The 23,062-nt window shown below is 39.1% G+C and overlaps 1 protein-coding gene across 6 annotated transcripts in view; it reads right to left on the bottom strand.

Moving 5' to 3' along the window:
- The window catches only part of XPOT (exportin for tRNA), a 196,424-nt gene extending 173,396 nt beyond the window's left edge, over positions 1–23,028 (bottom strand). For all 6 annotated transcript variants that reach the window (XM_084956255.1, XM_084956256.1, XM_021091942.2 and 3 more), the window contains exons 1-2: positions 22,845–23,028; positions 260–406 (exon numbers count right to left, since the gene is read on the bottom strand). The gene's annotated coding sequence lies outside the window, so the exon portion shown is untranslated. The remainder of the gene's footprint in view (positions 1–259; positions 407–22,844) is intronic.
- Positions 23,029–23,062: the final 34 nt, after the last annotated feature.

The raw sequence follows: 23,062 nt of genomic DNA, 5'->3' as shown, positions 1-23,062 counted from the left end.
GACAGTTTGCCAGCCTCTGCTATGGACACCAGATGAACTGGCTCCTTTCGGAAGCTTACTAGTGGGTTCAGCTACTTAAACTTGGAAAATTCAGTTTGGAAGAGCTGGAAGATGACGAGCCAGATATGCCTTTGTTTATGGGTCTTGCTGGTGAGGGGATCTATATGTCTTCTAGATGTATGATGTAAGCCATGATGAAATCCCATTTGTCATTAAAGCCTGGAATTCAGCCCACACACTCGGATAGACTTAGACTCACTGTGGTTTCCAGCACTGGGGTCTTGCACAGCCATTAGTCTTCGAGGACCTTCACTTGGTCTTAGCCAAACTTCCCAAGCAAGCAGTCATTTTGTCCATCTTGCTTCTTCTAAATCAGTTAGCTGGTCAGCTGAAATTCCTCAGCTTCCTATGAATAAAAAACAAAGCTTTGGAGTTCCCACTGTGGTGCAGCAGAAACTAATCCAATTAGTATCCATGCGGATTTGGGTTCAATCCCTGGCCTCATTCAGTGGGTTGGGGATCAAGTGTTGCTGTGAGCTGTGGTGTAGGTTGAAGATGCAGCTCAGATCCTGTGTTGTTGTGGCTTTGCTGTAGGCCGGCGGCTTTGGCTCTGATTTGACTTCTAGCCTGGGAACCTCATGCTGCTGGTGTGGCCCTAAAAAGCAAATAATAATAATAAAAATAAAAATAAAAATAAAAAACAAAGCTTCATCTCAGTGCCTCCTTAGAGAGGTAATGTGAGGGGGTGATTGTAAATTTTAATCTAAATTTTTCTCCTTGTAATCAGACTATTAGCTAAGGCAACTTGCTTAGATAGCTTTCAGACTGCACTTGTGGCCCTAGGCATTTGCTCCACAAATATTTATTTAGTGGCTATATGTCAGGCACTATTCCAAGAGCTAGGAACACAGCAGTGAAGAAGAAGTAAAAAAAAAAAATCCCTGCCTTCATGGTATAGCATTTATAATCTAATAAGATGGAGTCTCCCCTTCTTTCATTTATTTTGGATGTTCCCACAGCATGTGGAAGTTCCCAAGCCAAGGACTGAACCCATGCCACAGCAGTGACAATGCTGGATCCTTAACCCCTAGGCCACCAGGGAACTCCCGGAGTCTCCCCCCCCCTTTTTTTTTGGTCTTTTTAGGGCCGCATTTGCAGCATATGTAAGTTCCCAGGCTAGGGGTCGAATCAGAGCTGTAGCTGCTGGCCTACACCACAGCCACAGCAACGCCATATCCTTAATCCATTGAGCGAGGCCAGGGATCGGGGAACCCACGTCCTCCTGATGCTAGTTGGGTTCGTTACCACTGAGCCATGACAGGAACTCCTTCCCCTTCTTTTATCTGCATCTCTCCATAATGAAATACTATACTTTATTATCATGACTTAATCTTGACTAAGATTCCTATGCTTCATAAGAGGTCATTTTACCGCTCCCTCTGCCTCTAGGCAGGATAGATCTACACTCATCCAGATGGAAGTGTTAAGCCCTATGAATTCTGTCCACAGAACAGTATTAAAATACCCACTTTTCTCCATTTCTACTGATCCAAAGTAACATCACTAACACCGAGGCTACAGCACTAGCTTTTTTGTGGGTCCCTTAAATCTTCAATTTCCCCACAGTTATTGTTAAAATAATCAAATCTGATCACATCCTCTCCTGATTTAAAACTTTCCAGTGGCTTGTTCATTTTTCTTCAGATTAAGTCCAAAAAACAAAACTTGGCCTGTGATGGCATTGAATATCCTAGTCCCCACCTACCTCTCCTCAAATCATTCTACCCTTGGCTCAAAATGTTCCTACCACATTGGTTTTCTCTTTCTTTTCCTTTTTTTCCCTCCCCCTGCCCCACCAGACTTCTGTCTTATCATGAACATGCCAAGCCCCTTCATATCTCATTCATAATTGCATTCACAACATTTGGCTTAAATGTCACCTTCTACTCTATTATACACTTTTAGTTATTAGTTATTTAAGCTATTGCTTATTTAATGGATGCTACCTCCAGTAGACTATGAGCTCCACGAAGGCAAGGCCTTATATGATTTGTTTCTGACTTATCACCTTACCTAGCCCAGGACCCGGTTCATCACAGATGCGCAACAGATGTTTTTGATATGAAACATGTTTTGAAAAACATCAATTAAGACGGGAAAACTATGAAATTACCTTAAAAATGGGAAAGTATTTTATTATCAAATACTATGATATAAATGAGAATAAAGAGAACGGAAAAAAAAAGAACAGAAATATGATTAGCAAAGTAGAAAAGGAGATGGAGAAAAAGTGAAAAAGAAAGAGGACACAGGGAGAGTTGTAGCAATAAGCGAGAGAAGGAGCATGGTAAAAAGAAAATTTTACTTAAAAACTGGTGAGGCCTTGACGGAAGGAGCATTTATTTTGGGAATAATGCTTTTAGGAGACTTTGAAAGTTGCAATCCAAGATTGCTACCCATATACTGGTCAGAATAAAGACCATCCCAAATTTTGAAAAGGACAATTTTGTCCACTTATTTATATCTTTTGTCTTAAATCTATATTATCTCCTAAATGAGATATTACAAGCCTTCTTCATGAGGGCTAGATGTATTAGGAAATAAAGCATATAGCAGTGTTCCAGTTCACTTTCAGCCTTCTCCTCTTTCTTGCAGTTGCTGACAGCTAATTTTTTAAAAATGCATGAGACTCTTTGGCTTTATCATCCGGTGTCAAGAAGAGGTCATTTGTAGGAAAAAAAAAAAAAGTTTGATAATATGCAGAACGCAAAGCCCCAGGGGTCTCCATGAAGACCTTTGCCTTAGGTTTAAATGGATGGAAATGCCACCATTTAGCAATGTAGGTGAGAACAAGCATGAATGATCAGAGGAATTAAGAATTTGATGATACACACATACTTAAAAAAAAATACTCAAAAGAGTCTTCTCTGAAGAGCACACAGTATGAATTTCAATGATGTCACTAAAAGAATCAAACAAGTCCATAGTGATTTACAACACAAAGGGAGAGTCCCCTCGTCTTAAGGAGCTCTCCAATCTCCTACGGAATTAACTGCAGAGAAATGCTGACAAAGATACAATTCCAGTCTAGTTTGGGAGTTGTCCATTTATGAGGACAACATTTAGATTTTACTAAGAAAAGTGATAAAAATGTGCAGGGTTCATAGTATAGCATTAGCAAAGCTGATTACTGCAATTAGTTCAACAACTAATTATTGAGTATCAACTACGTGCTAGTCACTACAAAGATTAATAAGACCCAGTGGCTGTCTTCAAGAAACTTACGATACAGCCAGCTTATAATAAGTTAACTACAAAAATAATTACAAAGTATTTGATAATAAATGGCCAGGAGGTTCCGAGTTTTACAACAGAAGGTAAAAAGGTTTGTATCTTATTGAGATCATCAGTAAAATTTTCAAGAAGAAAGCAGCCTTTGAAGTGGGGCCTAGAAAACAGTAACGTTTTCATAGTTGAGGATATGAAAGAAAAGCATCCCAGGCAGTGGTTACAGTAACAGCAAAGGTACAGAAGTGGAAAAGCAGGAGAGATTTTTAGGAAACTCAAGAGTTATTTTGTTGAAGTATAAACTATATGTTTTGGGGGAAGAGAGCAGTAGAAAATACTATAACTAGACATGTAGCTAAGAGTCAGATTATGAAAAACTTTCAAATTCATTCACTCACTTATTCAACATTCACTGAACACCTGAGCCTGTCACTGTGCTAAACACAGTGGGCAGGGGAAAAAAAAAAAGAGTTCCCATTGTGGCTCAGTGGGTTAAGGACCCGACATTGCCTTCCTGGGGATGCATGTTCGCTCCCTGTCCTTGCTTGGTGGGTTAAGGATCTGGCATTGCTGTGGCTGTGCCATAGGTTGCACATGCAGCTCCAACTTGACCTGTAGCTTGGGAACTTCCATATCAACAGTATCTTCATAAAGTTTCAATAATTAGAGGCCTAAACATTCTTTTCAGAAAATGAGTTCACATTATTTGTCTGCTCCCCAATTTTCATATTGAATCAATCAGGCTTATTAACAGTGGTGATCTGAGTCCATGTGATCCCTATCTGATGGGGATTCAAAAGTAATTTTGAGGAAGAAAGAAATGCATTTGCAATGAATTATATTTTCCAGCTACACTCTAGTTTCAAGGAACTAGGTCAAATTCCTTAGCAAGTTTGGAAGGATTTAACCTGTGCCTCTCTGGGAACAATGACCTCTGCAGCTTGTTCCACAAGAGGCTGGTCCTGCTCAGTTTATCCCAGCGGGCTGATCTCGTAATGATAATGACATCCCAGTAGCTGATCCACCAGACCAACCAAATTTAGGCTTTATCAATGGAAGCTACTGCTAAAGAATTCTAAGGACAAATTCTTGCAGCTGTTTTCAGTCTTGAACATGACTGGAATACCAATTTATAAACTGGAGGTGACACACTTTGAGGATTTGTTGAAACTACAAGAACCCAGATTTTAAAGTGGCAAATTTGGGCACCCTGGCTATAAAAATAAAGAGCATATGTCTAGGGTAAAATGCTTTTAAAAAGAAATGTGAAATAACAAAACATTAAAAACAGAAGTGGAAGTAATTGAAATGCAGAGCAATTTCAGAGATGACAATTGAAATGTAAGAATATATTAGGGGGGAAAGCTATAATAAAAGATTATCATTAACTCAAGGCGTTATAATAAGAAGGCTTCCCAGGCTGAGTGTTAATTGAGTGGGGGTAGGGACCTAAAAAGCTTTCTCAGTTTGAAATCCGGGAACTCCCTATCCTTAGGGCTTTAACTCAGACTTGACATTACTCACTTCAGAAACTGCTGCCAAACTTGTCTTTGCACCCAGGCAGAAAACAGTACTCCCCGTCTTTACACAAAGCTTCTGGGCCTCACTGATGAAAGTGAATTTACTTAGGATTCTACTTAGCACTTACATGGTAGTCTTCTAATAATAGTGTCTCATCTCTGTCCTTTTCCTCCTCCGCCTGAAATCCAGTCAGGAGAATGGCCTAGTTTTGATCCCCTCGACAAATGTAGGGGCTTTTTTTTTTTTTTTTTTTTTTTTTTTTTTCCTAGGGCCACATCTGTGGCATATGGAGGTTCCCAGGCTAGGGACTGAATCGGAGCTGAAGCTGCTGGCCTATACCACAGCCACAGCAATGCGGGATCCAGGCTGTGTCTGTGACCTACATCACAGCTCACGGCAACGCCGGATCCTTAGCCCACTGAGCAAGGCCGGGGATCGAACATGCATCCTCATGGATACTAGTTGGATTCGTTACACTGAGCCACAGCAGGAACTCCCAAGAGTCATTTATTAAATCAAATTTCTGTAGGGTGACTCTCTCTATAGCTTAGAAAGGAAGACATAGCAGAAACACCATATATTTAATTCAGCCAATCAGAATATATGTTTTAGTGCCTAATATATTTCTAGCACTGTGCTTGATGCTATTAGGGAGAAAAGCGTCAGAGGCTAATGGTCAGAGGCAGAGGATCAACACAGTTAAAGTATAAGACAGGACATGATTAGCTGTTATCTCTCTCCCTTGTATGTGCTTCGAAGGCACCCTTGTCAAACTGCCTTGCTACCATGGTGACTACTAAGAAAAACACAGATTCACATACAAACAGGTCACGGAGTTCTGTTTCCTTGTTGTTGCTGTTTTCAAACACAGTTTCTCGAGCGAGATGAATGGTTCTTAATATCACTCTCCAATTTTCTCTATGAATTTTCTGTAATCAAGCCCTTCAAGGGCATGTGGACGCTGCTTAATTTGGAGGTTTTCCCACTGCTTGGGGATCAGGCTTTAACCCTTCACGTGTACTTTGGAATGCCCTGAATTGTCCCAGGCTTCTAAGTTTACCTTATGTCCCCCCCTTTTTTTCTGGCCACGCAGACAGTATGTGGAAGATCCTGGGCCAGGAATTGAGCTTGTGCCACAGCGGCAACTCAAGCCACTACAGTGACAATGCCAGATCCTCAACCTACTGTGCCACAGGGGAACTCCGCTTCATCCTTTAATATACAAGTATGATTCCCCAAGGTTACCCCAAGGTTAAGAAGGACTTCTGGATCATCTCTAAATTCCTGCTTTTGTCTCTTTAGTGGTTGCTAGCTCCGCTTTGCTCCCCCTCATCCCAGTGCTGACCATTGTCGCCTCCTCTATTCCCCAAGAACCATGACATACAAGTAGTTGTTTGCAAAAGACTTTTACTGGAAGATTGGGAATGATAAGAAGAGATGGGATACTATAGCAGAGGACAGGAAATATAAGTCCCCAAAAGTTCTATGGCCATTTCTCACTATTTTCTTCTCAGGCCCTGCCTGCTGCCCTTTTGCCCAGATTTCCTTCTCCATCTCTTTTCTGGGGTTTTCAGGTCCAAATTGCTGTCATTTTATTACTCCAAGAAATGTAATTCTCATAGTCAAATCATCCTTGGTACAGACTAACTCACAATCCTAAAAGGCTCATCTTGTTTTTCTCCTCTCTCTCCTCAAACAAAATCTCCAGTTACCTCAGAGGTGAATTTTGCCATTCCCCTAGAATGTAAAATAGCAGCTAAATATACTTATTTTTAAGAGTTATTTACTTTCCCTGTTTATAGGCTTCTTGGCTTAATTCTCCCATTTAATCTTTTTCTTAAGTCTGAACTACAGATGTGAAGTCAAAAAACATTTTGCCTAATGTATATATAGGTCATTCACATTTAGAGAGAATTTCAATTCCTTTTTTTTTTTTTTAAAGGCATTTTCTAAAAAAGTGATTCCTCAAAGGTTAAGAAAAAGTATTGCATGATTTGTGATATTCTGATTGCCCTAAGAGATAGGGAGCAGAATGAGAACTGGTCCCCTGCAGAAAACTCCCTACCTGGCATTTTCCATAGACCAAGACCATTTTATAGACAGGCACACAATTTTCACAAAAGAAATCCTTTCACATTCAGTCACAGGAGTAGATGCTTGGACAGTGACCACACTCTGCTTTAAGGATAAGAATCTTATCTCTAACTACAGAAACATTTCTAAAGGTGCTAAGCACTGATTTCTCTGAGACAGCCCTAAATTACATTTTAATATCATCCCCCAAGGAAAGTAACATATGACAGCAAGTACAGATGCTCGTGAAGGTGGTATTTCTCCTTGGAAAGATCTCAGTCTATATATTTATATATATACCTCTTCTGAGCCTGTTATGTACTATGCAGAGCATTGGGCTAGGAACCACAGAAGATGAGAGCAAATAATAAAACAAAATTGAGGGAATTCCCATTGTGGCTCATCGGGTTAAGAAGCCAACATAGTGTCTGTGAGCATGCGGGTTCGATCCCTGGCCTCACTCACTGGGTTAAGGATCCAGTGTTGCCACAAGGTGCAGCATAGGTCGAAGGTACAGCTTAGATCTGGCATTGCTGTGGCTGTGACATAGGCTTGGAGCTGCAACTCCGATTCAACTCCTAGCCTGGGAACTTCCATAGGCTATGGGTATGACCATAAAAAGACAAATTAAAAATGACAAAATTAAAAAAAACCCAAATTCAAATTCCATAGGAGCTTAGAATTCGGGGGGGGGGGAAGAGTTTTACTATACTGAAGTAATAATTACAGAATGAAAAATAAAGTATAATTTATTCAGAGTTCCGGACTTTTAGAACTAGAAGTATTTAAAGATTATTTGATGATTGTAGAGGAGAAAATGGAGACTAGAAGGGTTAGGAGGTTACCTGAGATCACACAGTGAATTAGTGGCAGAGCCAGGAAGAGACCACAGATATCAAGAGCTTTGTCTGCCTTACCACATGACAACAATGAAGCATCAATTCTATGCAAGGAAACATACAGCTTGAGGTTACATATGTAAAATGCCTAGCACTATGTGTGGAAACATCAGCTGTCATCATGGATCATAATCATTATTATAATTACAATGGTTAAGAGTACAAATTTTGGTAATTAGCCAGAGCTTGAGTTCCAGTTTTGCCACTTGCTGTGTAACTGTAGGTAGATGAGCTACTTAGCTTCTCTAGACCTTAGTTTCTTCATCTATAAAATAGGAATTAAAAAATATCTACTGAAGGGAGAGCTGTGAGGATTACATATACTTCTCACTTGAGTATGTTCAAACATTAGCTGTTCCATAGTATTTATTAATATACATAGGTTTACAAAGAATTAAGCAAGGATACACACATACAGAGTATTCGTGGAACTTCTCTTTGCTCTGTCAAAAAGAAAGCCAGAAAACTAACATTTTTTACAATCAAAACAGTGTGGTATTGGTACAAAACAAACACATGGATCAATGGAACAGAACAGAGAGCCCAGAAATAAACCCACACACTTACAGTCAATTAATCTTTGACAAACGAAGCAAGAATATAAAATGGGAAAAAGATAGCCTTCAGCAAATGGTGTTGGGAAAACTGGACAAGCTGCATGTAAATCAATGAAGTTAGAACACACCCTCACATCATACACAAAAATAAACTCAAAATGAGTTAAAGTTTTAAACATAAGGCATGACACCATAAAACTCCTAGAAGAGAGCATAGGGAAAACATTCTCTGACATAAATTGAACAAATGTTTTCTTAGGTCAGTCCCCTAAGGCAATAGAAATAAAATAAAAATAAACAAATGGGACTTAGTTAAACTTACAACTTTTGGACAGTAAAGGAAACCGAAAAAAAACAAAAAACAATGAAAAGACAATCTACAGAATGGGAGAAAATATTTGCAAACAATGTGACTGACAAAGGCTTAATCTCCAAGATATACAAACAGCTCATATGACTCAACAACAACAACAACAACAAAATACAACCCAATCAAAAAATGTGCAGGAGTTCTTCCTATGACTCAGCAGGTTAAGGATCTGGAGTGGTCTCTACTGAGGCGTGGGTTAGATTCCTGGCCAAGCATAGTAGATCCAAAGTTGCCACAGCTGTGACTTGGAAACATCCATATGCTGCAGGTGTGGCCAAAAAAAGGGGGGGGGGCGCGGTCAGAAAGACCTGAAGGGACATTTCTCCAAAGAAGAGACACAGGTGGCCAGCAGGCACATGAAAAGATGCTAAACATTACTAATTATTAGAGAAATGCAAGTCAAAACTACAATGAGGTACCAACTGACACTGATGGATTGGCCATCATTTAAAAACTTTCAAATAATAAATGCTGGAGAGGGTGTGGAGAAAAAGGAACCCGCCAACACTGTAACTGGTAATGTAATGTAAACTGGTTCACTATGGAGAACAGTATGGAGGCTCCTCAGAAAACTAAAAATAGAATTATCATATGATTCATCAGTCCAATTTCTGCACGTATACCCACACAAAAATTATTTAAAGGGATACATGCATCCCAATGTTCACTGGAGCATCATTCACAATAGCCAAGACTTGGAAACAACCTAAATATCCATTAACAGATGAATGGATTGAGAAGATGTGGTGCATATATACAATGGAATACTACTCAGCCATAAGAATAATGAAATAATACCATTTGCAGAAACATGGATGCAACTAGAAATTCTCATACTAAGTGAAGTACGGCAGAAAGAGAAAGACAGAGACCATATGATATGTGGAATCTAAAATATGGCACAAATGAATCTACCCCCAAAACAGAAATAAACCCATGGACAAGGAGAACAGACTTGTGGTTGCAAAGGGGAGGGGGAAGGGAAAAGGATGGACTGGGATTTTGCAAACTATTACATTTAGAATGGATAGACAATGAGGTCTTACTACTGTATAGCATAGGGAACTATATCCAATCTCCTGGGATAAACCATAATGGAAAAGAATATTTTAAAAAGAATATATATATGTGTGTGTGTATAACTAAATCACTTTGATGTACAGCAGAAATTAGCATAACATTATAAAGCAGCTATACTTTTTAAACATTTTTATTATAGTTGATTTACAATGTTCTATCAATTTCTGCTGTACAGGAAAGTAACCCAGTTATACATATATACACATTCTTTTTCTCATAATATTTTCCATGTTCCATCACAAGTGATTGGATATAATTCCCTGTGCTACACAGCAGAACCTCAATGCTTATACACTCCAATGCAATAGTTTAAAGCAACTGTACTTTAATAAGAAAATTAAAAATGTTAACTATACCCCAATAAAATAAATAAATGAAAAAAGAAAAAAATAACACTTTTTAAAGCTTTCACTATATACAGATATCAACACACAAAAGTATGGAACAAAGGAAATAGGAAAAGAAATGCTATTTGGGGAGTTCCCGTCGTGGCTCAGTGGTTAATGAATCCAACTAGGAACCATGAGGTTGTGGGTTCAATCCCTGACTTTGCTCAGTGGGTTAAGGATTCAGTGTTGCCATGAGATGTGGTGTAGGCTGCAGATGCAGCTTGGATCTGACGTTGCTGTGGCTCTGGAGTAGGCCGGTGGCTACAGCTTCAATTAGACCCCTAGCCTGGGAACTCCATATGCCATGGATATGGCCCCAGAAAAGACAAAAAGACCAAAAAAAAAAGAAAGAAAGAAAGGAATGCTATTTGGGATGTTATAATATAGGAACTGTTTATTATTTTCTACAGCTATACACCAAGTTTCTGCTTTCCAGGGGCTTGTAGTCTGGTGGAGGAAGAAACCAGGCTGTTAGGATATGGAGTGATATACTAAAGCTAAGAGTTATGGAAGCTAAAAAAGGAACATCCTACCCACTAAGGGTGAAGGTCAAGAAGAGGGTGTCAGAGGTATCTCAAATAAGGCAACACAGAGCTGGCCAAAGATGACAAGAGCTGGAAAGAGCCTAAAGCCACAACCCAGCTGTGGTGGGTACTCTAAACTGGCTCTCGGTATCCATTCCAAAGCTCTAGTGTACTTTCTTATATCGCAGGTGTTAAAGCAGGAAAAACCACATCCCCCCCATCTCTTTGCAGTTCAGGCTCTGCTTCTGACAATTCAAAGCACTTGGAAGGTGGATCGCAGGCTGGAACCATCTGCTTTGTTTCTGCAGGCAAACTTAGCAGTGAACACGTTGGGCTTTTCTGCAGCATTATTTTAGTGTCTAGATACGAACTCCATGGGTGTGGAGAGGTAGTTACAGGAGCAGCACTGCTTTCCTGATCCTTGGATAACAGCTACAGTGGTATGTCTTTGAAGTCAACAGCATCATTGGAGTCCCCTGACTCCCATCTTTCATTACTGCAGGTAGCAGCTTCCCTGGTAGATCAGCCCAGCAGTTTCGTCCTAGTAATCATTCCTGGAGGCCCCCACTTATTCCCTTAGCCTTTCTAATAACTGTGAGCTTCCAATTCCCTATATTAAATCCCTAGTTGCTTAAAATGAGTGAGTGGTTCCTATTTCTTGCACTGAACACACCGAAAGAATACAAAAAGGAAAACTATGTCATGTGTAATATTTTCAGGGGTCAGCAGGCTTTTCCTTTAATGGATCACAAGAGTAAATATGTATTTTAAGCATTGTGGGATGCTTATGATCTTGATCTCCTCTTCCTTCCCCTCTCCCACCTATGTGTTAAGTACGTTCACATTTTTGTGCAACCATGTCCAGCATATTTTAATTTTGTAAAACTAAAGCTCTATAGTCAAAGAACAATTTCCCGTTCCCCTCTCCCCAATGGCAACCCATTCTACTTTCTGTCTCTATAAATTTAAGTAGAATCATACACTATTTGTCTTTTCCTAACTGGCTTATTTTACTTAGCATGATGTCCTCATAATCTGTGTTGTAGCCTGTACAGGATACCTTTCTTCCCTTTCTTTGTAAGGTGGAAGAAATTCCATTGAATGCATGTGTCACAATTTCTTTATCCATTCATGTGTTTATGGACACTTGGGTTGCTTCCATCTTTGGCTATTGTGTATAATGCTGTTATGAACATGGTTGTGTAAATATCTCCTTGAGATCTTTTCAGTTCTTTTGGATATATACCTAGAAGTGGGATTATTGGGTCATATGGTAGTTCTACTCTTAATTTTTTGAGGAACTACCACACTGCTTTTCACAGGGACTGTACCATTTTATGTTCCTACCACCAGGGCACAAAGGTTCCAATTTTTCCACATCCTTGCCAACACTTGTTATTTTCTGGGTTTTTTGATGGTAGCCATTCTAAAGAGTGTGAAAACACATCTGTGTGTGTGTGTGTGTGTTTAAGGGCCACATACGTGGCATATGGAAGTTCCTGGGCTAGGGGTTGAATGAGATTTGCACATGCTGGCCTACATCACAGCCACAGCAATGCCAGATCCAAGCTGCATCCGCAAACTACACTGCGGCTTGTAGCAACGCCAGATCCTTAGCCCACTGAGTGGGGCCAGGGATCAAACCTGCATCCTCATGGATATTAGTCAGGTTCATTTCCACTAAGCCATAACAGGAACTCCTCTCTGTGGTTTTGATTTGCATTTCCGTAATCATTAGTGATAATGAACATCTTTTCACATGCTTGTTGGCCATCTGTTTATCTTCTTTGCCCATTTTAAAACTGGATTATATTTGCTGTTGTTGTTGAGTTGTAGGAGTTCCTTATATATTCTAAATATTATCCCCTTATCAGATATATGATTTCCTTAGGTTTCTTTTTCACTCCGTTACTTATGCCTGTCTAATTTTAGTCCATGCTCATAAATGGAAGTCTAGTCTGGAGCAACTTGCTGGCAGTCTGGCCAGATCTGGAGCCATCTTCCATGCTAAAGACACCAGTGGGTACGAGCCAGAATATCTCTATCTTAAATACTTCAGGTCTTACATATCTTTATTCCCTACAAGATCAAAAAGTATCCCCATGCTTTACTTTGAACCAGAAACAGCCAGCCAGAGGTTTCTGGGGCTGCCTCAAGACCAGGTAAGTGGAAATCATGAAAGCAGATTCACCAGACTCAGGTTTTGCATTGCCAAGTGCCTGCCACTAAGAAGCTGAAACCAAACAATTTTCACATCTGTTTTGCAATTTATCACTGTTCCTTTTTACTCCAAACAGTAGTTCAGTTCAGCTTATTTGATTGTCCATGTTTATCCTGGGAGGTAAAACATCCCAACCCTAGAGACCTTAATGATTTCCAGTCAAATATATAAAGTAAATGCATAACTTAGTCTAAAATACAAGCCAGTTCATACAATCCTTGCTCCCAAAAACCCTTTGCTGATTCTGTATTCGTGGGTATGAACACTATAGCATGCTGCATTTGCTAAAATATCCTATTCGAAGAGACAGAATTCTGATTTATAAAAGGTCCATTTCCTTTTCTAATTACTAGTGACTGTTGGAAGAATTTAGGAAGACTTACATGCATTATTTTTCTGGTCCCCACAAGAAAAGGAAAATGGGATGATGAAGGACAGAGCTGCATAAGATCAAAAAGAAGAAATCCTGGAAATGCAGGATCCTAATTCTCTTCTTCCCTAACATTTATGTTAAGTTGTTGCTATTCAAGTGTTTACATAAAACGATGTTTATCATTGCATTATTTCTAATCATGAATATCAGGGATTAGTGACACTTAGAAATGATTTCAGCTATAAATAACAGAAAATCCAAATACAAGTAAGTTAAAAAACATTTTTTCCCCTCATCATAACAAGAAATCCAGAGGTAACTCAAGAATGCAAGACTAGCTGAGTATGATGTACCATATGGATCCCAAGTAGTTGTTCAAAATTGTGGCACAGACCCAATGGGGAGGGAGCTGGGGGAGACATAGAATGGGAGGTTGGGGTTAGCAGATGTAAGCTATTATCCCTAGAGGGGATAAATAAAAAGGTCTTACTGTAGAGCACAGAGAAATATATTCAATGTCCTATGAGAAAACCTAATGGAAAAGAATACTAAAAAAAGAGTATACATATATACATATATAAAGTATATATATAACTGAACCTACTGTACAGCAGAAATTAACACACTAAATCAAACATACTTCAATTAATATTTTCAAAAAAGTTAAAATACTTAGTTGCACGCAAAATTATTCATGAAATGTTATCAACTAAAAAAATTATCATATGAAACAGATGAGAAAACATCAAATTTGTTAGGGTGAACTAAGTTTAGACAGATTTTTAAAAGTTAAATACATATATGCCAAAAAGGGAAAAATGGAACTTATACTCTGAAAATGGTGACTTAGCTTAGGTTTATCCAAGGAAACAGACTCTGAGGCAGAGATGTGCATGACAGTGATTTAGGGGAGAGCGTGCTCAAGAACAGTACCTGTAAAGGAGGCAGGCAGGATTGAACTGCAGGGCAGATGCCACAGAGACTATAATTGGCCCCATGGGAGGTTCTGAGTGGGCGGTCCCAGATTGTTCTGCCTGAGGGACTGCACCTTTGAACCTCCACAAATGACCAGTCATGGGATTTGGGCTGTCCCCAGGGAAGGAAGATAACCTAGTATGAGGCAGTTTCCTCAGAAACTGAAGGTATTTTGGAGAAGAATTCAACTGTGAGTCATCATCAGCCAACATTCCCGGCAGCTGTATCTTGGGATCTGGGCAGCATACCACAGCCTCTACCAGAATGTCAACAGTGACGATCTCTGGGTTTGGGGATTAAGGTTGGTTTTCTCTCTTTTAAAACATATTTTCCAAATTTTCCACAATGAACATGCACTGCTCTAAGGATTAAATGAGTTAATTCACAAAAAGCACTAAGCACAGTTCCTAGAATTTATTAAGTACTCAAATTTAGCTATAATTATTTTTTGCTTATATATATATACACATATATATGTAAGACTTTAAAGAGAACACATAAATGTGGATATTGTCAAGAAGAAAGATATAGGATTAAAATAATAGCAGAAGTTCCTGTTCCTTATTGCTTACTTTGTAGTTTGTGAAATTCTTACGACATTGTTTCTTTCTAGCACAGCCAAGAGAATTGTGTGTGGTGATGGAAATTTCATTATCTCTGCTGTCCAATATGGTAGCCACTAGCCACATTTGCAGGTGGCTCTGCAGGTGGCTGCATGTGAAATATGGCTAGAGCAAATGAAGAGCCAACTTTTAAATTTTATTTAGCGTCAATTCATTTAAATGTAAATTGCCATATATTGCTAGTGGCTACCATATTGGACTATGCAGCTCCATATCAATACTAAGCACTGGTTATTTAGAGAACAGATCTAAAATATTCTTTCAATGTTTGGATTAGTTCCTCAACTCAATACCTTGTCTAATCTCCTACTCTTGATTTCAAAACTACATTATATTTACATATGTAGAAAAACAAAATGGGAAGAGTTAAGTGTAAAAAAAAAAAGGTTGTTGGACTTTTTTTTTTTTTACATACAACGGACAAAGGAATTTAGGTGAAAGTTAGGTGCTAAAGAGCTGCATAATGTATTGCTAATTATATGGTATGTTGTAGTAAATAATCTGAATAAAAAATGAAAAAAGATTGTTTCCTATCAAATATCTGGTTCCCCTTGGTAAGCTAAAATAGATTTCTCACTAAAATCATGTCTTTCAACCATAATGTCAATATAATAAGGAAGATAACTACAGAAGCAATTTGAAAATGCCTGAATAAAAATGTAGAAGTCTTTTACCTCTCAGGTAGGAGACATATATAGATGGTGGGAGGCATATGGAGATAGTGGGAGGCACATGTATATGGTAGAAGGCAAAGTATACGGGGAAAATTCACTAACACCTGCCGTGTTTGTGCAGAAAAGAGAGGCAGATCTTGGTTTGCATTTCACCCTGCTAGTAACTGGCTGTTTGTACTTTGGATAAACTACTTAACTGCTCCAGAATCAAATGGCAATAACTACACCTACCTTGAAGACTTGTTGGAAGATTAGTAATGTGCAAAGCACTTGACACAAAATAAATGCTAAATCAATGACGATTGTATTATTGTGTTGGTATAACATCAAGAAAATAGATCAGCAAAAATGAAGTAAGCCCAAATACTTAAAAACTGTGGTAGGAATTAACTGGCAGAATCATTAAATTGTCAAATTAATTTTGGCATATGTTGCTTTCTATGTACTTCGACCATACATAAAATTAAGTCAATGGTTTGTCAAATGAATGAAAAAATGGAAACTTAAATAAATGAATGAATAAATGCCTTGTCTGTTTTTAATATAATTTTGCCCCTCCAAAAGCTTATCACTAAAACAGTTTTTGTCACTGGCATTGTAACTAGGGATATTTTCAAAGACCCTGTAAAGAGTGGTATCAAATCAATGGTCTTAAGCAGAGTTGTTTTTCTAAGAGATAGGAAATACTAGGTCTGAAATGAAGAAACAGCTTCTTCAGCAATATTACTAAAGGAGCAGTTAAGAGCTTCCATCCTTAAAATTTTTTAAAAAGACAGGGTGTTCCCTTTGTGGCTCAGTGGTTGACAAATCTGACTAGGATCCGTGAGGACACAGGTTCGATCCCTGGCCTTGCTCTGTGGGTTAAGGATCCAGCATTGCCATGAGCTGTGGTGTAGGTCGCAGACGCAGCTGAGATCCCAAGTTGCTGCGCCTGTGGTATAGGCCGGCAGCTGTAGCTGTGATTCAACCCCTAGCCTGGGAACCTCCATATGCCGCAGGTGCGGCCATGAAATAAAAAAAAAAAAAAATTTTAAAAGACAGATAATTCTGGGGAGTTCCCGTTGTGGTGCAGTGGTTAACGAATCCGACTAGGAACCATGAGGTTGCGGGTTTGATCGGCTGGCCTTGCTCAGTGGGTTAAGGATCCGGCGTTGCCGTGAGCTGTGGTGTAGTTCACAGACAAGGCTTGGATCTGGTGCTTGGATCTGGTGTTGCTGTGGCTCTCGCGTAGGCTGGTGGCTACAGCTCAGATTAGACCCCTAGCCTGCGAACCTCCATATACCGTGGGAATCAGCCCTAGAAAAGGCAAAAAGACAAAAAAAAAAAAAAAAAAAAAAAAAAAGACAGGTAATTCTCCATGCTGGAAATGTCATCATAATCTGTAGTAGCTGGCTTCCAAGATAGTCCATTGAACCTTACTTCCTAGAATTCATGCCCTTCCCTGTTACGTCCAAATTCAATCAAGGATGGCCCTGAAATATGAAAAAGACAGTCTCTTCACCAAGAGGTGCTGGGAAAACTGGACACCCACATGTAAATCAGTGAAACTAGAACAAACCCTCACACCATGCATAAAAATAAACTCAAAATGGCTTAAAGACTTAAACATAAGACATGACACCATAAAACTCCTAGATAAGAACACAGGCAAAACATTCTCTGACATAAACCATACCAATGTTTTCTTAGGTCAGTCTCTCAAGGCAATAGAAATAAAAACAAAAACAAATGGGACCTAATTAAACTCACAAGCTTTTGCACAGCAAAGGAATCCATAAAAAAAAGACAACTTACAGAATGGGAGAAAATAGTTGCAAATGATGCAATCGACAAGGGCTTAATCTCCAAAATATACAAACTCATACAATTCAATAGCAAAAAACCAAACAACTCAATAGAAAAATGGGCAGAAGACCTAAACAGACATTTCTCCAAAGACATATGGATGGCCAATAGGTACATGAAAAAGTGGTGACCATCACTGATTATTAGAGAAATGCAAATCAAAACTACAACAAGGTATCACCTCACACCAGTCAGAATGGCCATCATTAATAAGTCTACAAATAACAAACACTGGAGAGGGTGTGGAGAAAGGGAACCATCCTACACTGTTAGGAGGAATGTTACTGTTACAACACTTAGGAGAACAGTATGGAGGTTCCTCAGAAAGCTAAATACAGAACTACCATATGATCTAACAATCCCATTCTTGGGCATATATTTGATGAAACTTTCATTCACAAAGATACATGCACCCCTATATTAATAGCGGCACTATTCATAATAGCCAAGACTTGGAAACAACCTAAATGTCCATTGACAGAAGAATGGATTAAGATGATGTAGTACATTTATACAACGGAATATTACTTAGCCATTAAAAAAGAAGGAAATAATGCCATCTGCAGCAACATGGATGCAACTAAAGATTATCATATTAAGTGAAGTTAGAAAGACAAACAGCATATAATATCACTTATATGTGGAATCTAAGATGTGGCACAGATGAGCCTATCTGCAAAACAGAAACAGACTCACAGATATAGAGAACAGACTTGTAGTTGCCAAGTGGGAGGGGGCAGGGAGTTTGGGGTTAGCAGATGTAAACTACTACATTTAGAATGAATAAACAATGAGGTACTGCTGTACAGCATAGGAAACTATATCCAGTCTCTTGGGACAGACCACAATGGAAGATAGCATAATAAAGGGAACATAGATATAGATAGATAGATATGGATATCTATATCTATATATAGATACAGATATATAAACATATATGGATGGGTCAATTTGCTATATAGCAGAAAACTGGCACAACATTTTAAGTCAACTATAATTTAAAAAAAAAAAAAAAAAGGATGGCCGTGAATATGGCCAGGGTATGTGTGACTTCCAAGACTACATCATAAAAAAGCACCGCAGCTTCTGCTTTGGTCCATCAGATTGATCACTTGCTCCAGGATAAGCCAGGGGCCATGCTGTGAAGAGGACATTCAAGCCATCCTGTGGAGAGGCCCATGTGGCCAAAAGCCTGTGCCAACCTGCTGAACATGTAAGGAAGCCACCTTGAAAACAGATTCTCCAGTTTCAAACAAGTCTTCAGATGACGACAGGCCTAGCCAACATCGACTGCCACCTTCTGAAACACTGAAACAGAAATGCCAATTGAGCCACTCTTGAATTCCTGACTCATGTAACTGTGTGAGAGAACACATGATTTTTATTGTTTTTAAGCCACTCAATTTTGGGGTTATTTAATATGCAGCAATAGATTGCCAAAATATCATCAATGCCAAAAATTTATTGCTACTGTTCAAAGCGTCCTTCTTATGGGCCGAACCAGACGACCATCCATTTAAGTAACTTGCACCTTTGTAACATGAATGTTTTACCAGCTCGTCATGTCATTAACTCAACATCTCTTCCTGGAGTTCCCATTGTGGCTCAGTGGAAACGAATCTGACTAGTAACCATGAGGTAGAGGGTTCAATCCCTGGTTTGCTCAGTGGGTCAGGGATCTGGTGTTGCTGTGAGCTGTGGTATAGGTTGCAGACATGGTTTGGATCCTGCATTACTGTGGCTGTGGTGTAAGCCTGCAACTGTAGCTCCGATTCAACCCTAGCCAGGGAGCCTCCACATGCCGTGGGTGTGGCCCTTAAAAAAAAAAAATCTTTTCCTATAAAATTCTTGAGACAAGGTTATCAGCCAATCAAATATTTAGCAAACATCTATTAAGCTTGTGGAATTAAAGAAGCCTCAGCTAAAATCAGAGTCAGATAAAAAACAAACTTAGGGTTACCAAAGGAGAAGGGGGGGAGGGATAAATTAGGAACTTGGTATTAAAATATGTACACTAGTATATATAAAATAGATAATCAACAAGGACCTACTGCATAGATTCAATATCTTGTAATAACCTATAATAGAAGAGAATGTAAAAAAAGAATATATATATATATTTTTTCAACTGAATCAATTTGCTGTACACCTGAAGGTAACACAATATTTTAAATCAACTATATTTCAGTAAAAATTTTAAAACAAATAAATAAAATCAGAGTCAGGATGTGTCTGCAGGGAGAGTCTCACAGCTCTGCATCATCAATTACTCCAAACTGGAAGAGACATCCCCCACATCTCTCCCACAGGAAGGTACTGCCTACTTTAATACCCAACAGGTAGGAAAAAACATCTTTCTGGTCAGCCACAGCCCAGCCAATCAGAGACTGCAGCACCCCAACCAATGAGAATCCTCCATACTTTGGACTCCCAGCTTCCTCCAATGAACTCTTTAGTTATGACAGCCCCTACCAAGGCCACCCTTTTCTCTGTAAAAGCAAGCTCCCCTCCCATATTCTCTGGATTTGTCCACCATTGTTCCCATAACTGAATTGCAATTCCTTTGGCTATTCCTGGATAAACTTGTTTTTGCTGGTAAAGTAACTATTATTAAAGTTGATAAGTTCAAAGCATTATTCTAGGTGTTCTGCTGGTTAAAAGGTATGATTATGCGAATGATAAAAACAATGATAATAGTAACAATAAATATTACTAATACATTTTTTCCATTATTCTATGAAATTTTTTTTAAATTATTTTTTATTGTTTTTTTCCCAATACAATTTTTTTTCTACTGTATGTCATGGTGACCCATTTACACATATATGTATGCATTCTTTTTTCTCCCATTATCATGCTCCATCATAAGTCACTAGACATAGTTCTCAGTGCTAACATTACCAATATTTATCAAGCATCTACTTTCTCCTAGAGTTTTAGACACAGCATATACTCTCATTTAACCTTAATATATATTGCCAAATGTTTTCTAGGAAGATCATACCAAGTTATACTCCCATCTGCAAGGTATAAGAACAGAGTCACTGCATGTTTACCAGCACTTTAAAAAAAGTTTTTAAAAAATCTGATAGGTCAAAAATAGAATTTTTTAATCTGCATTTCTGTGTTTACTAGATCTTGATATTTTAAGCACATCAAACCTTTGACATATGCTACAAATATCCTCCCACCCTCACCCCCACCCCAAGTTGGCAATTTCTTGAAATTTTCTCAGTCAAGTCAATCTCTTGCTTTGTAATTTTTTCCAATTCTTAATTCTTTTGTAATTAGATTCTTCTCTATTTCTAGATCAATTAAATTTTCACTTGTATTTCTCTCGAGTTTAGGGTTTTGCTTTTACACATGTAATTATTTTGTGTTGTAGGATACAGGGTAAAAGTGTCCCCCCCCCCCATAATCACGTCTCCTTTACTGTTAATTGAGTAAGTTTTCCTTTCTGCATTGATTTATGATGCCACCTTTACCATCCACAGAATTCTTATATTATTTGAGTATGTTTATGACTTTTATAACACTTTTCCTCTGTATTGGTTTTGGCGCTGGTACTACAACTTTTTTGATTGCTGACTTCTACTCATTCATCAAGAACCATCACATTCTCTTCCAGAAATCCTCCCTGATCCTCCCAAAAAGATACTATCGCTGCCTCTTTTTCCACCTTTATAACATATAAAATTCTGCCTTGTATTGAAACTGAGCAGGGCCCTGTGGGGCTCCTGGGCACAAATGCCTTTCTGTGTTCCCCATTTCTTGTTCTTAGGAAATCGGCCTCATTCAGCCTCCATGGCCTTCCCTGAGTTACAAGGGACAGGTTCAGACAGTTGCTTATCAGGGAAGAAAGGGGATGCAAAGACAATGGAGGAAGAGTCAAGCAACAAAAGGACAGCCTTGGGGCAGAATCCTGGTTCCGTCTCAAGGGATATACATATATATATATAAAATGATGCAGGCATCTTACACACCTAAGAGAAAAGTTATATTCCTTATGCTTCTTTTAGAAATGAAGACTTTAAAATTGAAGAGTTTAGAGTCCTTCCTTGTCTTTCTCCCTGGCTTAATTGCACTCTGAACCCAACTACCCTGAGCATGTCTGTGTGTTAAAGATTATTGGCACACGGTTTTTCAGGAAATTCCTGTGTTTGTTCTAATCTCTGATCAATATCCCTTTTTGCAAGTACTGTTATTCTAGGCAATAACTCAGAAGACCACCATCACGATCATGCTGAGATCTCCTGATGCCAGCTTTGATGACTAAGATTCCCCCTAAGAAAGAAGAATGCGTGTCTGCCCCAATCCTGATTCCTATCTAAAAACCTTTCTCATTTTTACTATAAAACTCCCTTCCCAAAGGAGGGCAGTCTTTAAGGCATTAGCCTGATGTGGCCTCCTTTGCCTGGCAAAGCAATAAAAGCTATTTTTTTTTCTCCTTCACCAAAAACTCTTGTCTCGAGTCTCTATTTGGCACTGACAGAGGCCAAAATTGCAGCAACAGTATCACAGTAAAAGAGTTTATCTTAATTATATTCTTAACAGCAAGGAACATGTATACTATATGTTCACTAAAATCCTATTATGGCGTTTGCATTAACAGGTAATGATGGCATAACAGATTTCATTTAACAAAAAAGAAAAAAAAATAGGCAATTCCTTCATTTGTCCAACAAACATCATTGTGTCAGCCATGATGAAAAGATTACAAAGGTGGATGAACCCTAGATTCTGCTTTAGGGAGTTCACCACTTAGTAGGAAAAAGAAACACGCAAATACATGTGATTAAATACAACATGACTAAACGGCATAAAATAAATAAGCATGTACAAGGAAAGAGAAAGGTAAAAACTGCGAACTCTGCGAGCGGTGGGGAGTGTTTCAGGTAGAGGACCTATCTATGAGCCGAGTTTACGGTGTTTCCTAAACGTCAGAGGGATTTGTAATTAATCTTAGTGACAAAGTATCAATTCAGATCCTTTAACAGACGTTACATTAATGTAACCCTCATGATGATAACTCTTTAAGGAAGCCTAATAGTGTGGGAAGAATGGCCAAGCTTAAGGAGCAGCTCTGCTTGTAAGCCCTTTCGTTAGCACGACTCCGAGATGACTACAACAAATGGAACCAAGGCGAACATTAACCACCACGTGTGACTGGATGAAAATCAGACAAGGGGATAAATTTACCCACGTGGGGCTTCTAATCTAGAAACCACTTAATGGAGTTGGATTAAAAACAATGAGGACTACAGACTTGTTTTTGTGAAAGCCAGCACAATTCCAAACTCGCGTCTCGCATTCTCGCTTCGCGTATCACCGGCCTGCGGAGCCCCGGCCAGATGTTAAGAACTACTGACGTCACGGAAACGTGACGTCATAGGCACTGACGCAGTCTTGCAGGGAGGGGCTTCTCAGCTCACCTCAGAACGCCGTCAGCTCCACAGAGCAGCGAGTTGGCAGCCTCGCGCTCTGGCCTGAGGGTCCGAATAATCAGAGCTGCGGGAACGAAGCGCAGAAGTCACTCAAGAGATGAGGAGTGGCCACCTCTCTCTCGCCTCGGCCCTTAACAGAGTTTCTCTCTAAAGCCCAGGCGGCAGCGCGCTCACGAACCCGCCGCTTGCGGCGGTCACGCGCACGC

Source organism: Sus scrofa, chromosome 5 (genome assembly GCF_054392235.1).
Source record: "Sus scrofa isolate SSC_HxYL_T2T_F1_AM1 chromosome 5, Sscrofa_HxYL_maternal_Yorkshire_Landrace_v2.0, whole genome shotgun sequence".
Taxonomy (NCBI): Eukaryota; Metazoa; Chordata; class Mammalia; order Artiodactyla; family Suidae; genus Sus; species Sus scrofa.
Note: the sequence above shows the minus strand (reverse complement) of the source record. Positions and strands in the feature narration are given on the sequence as shown.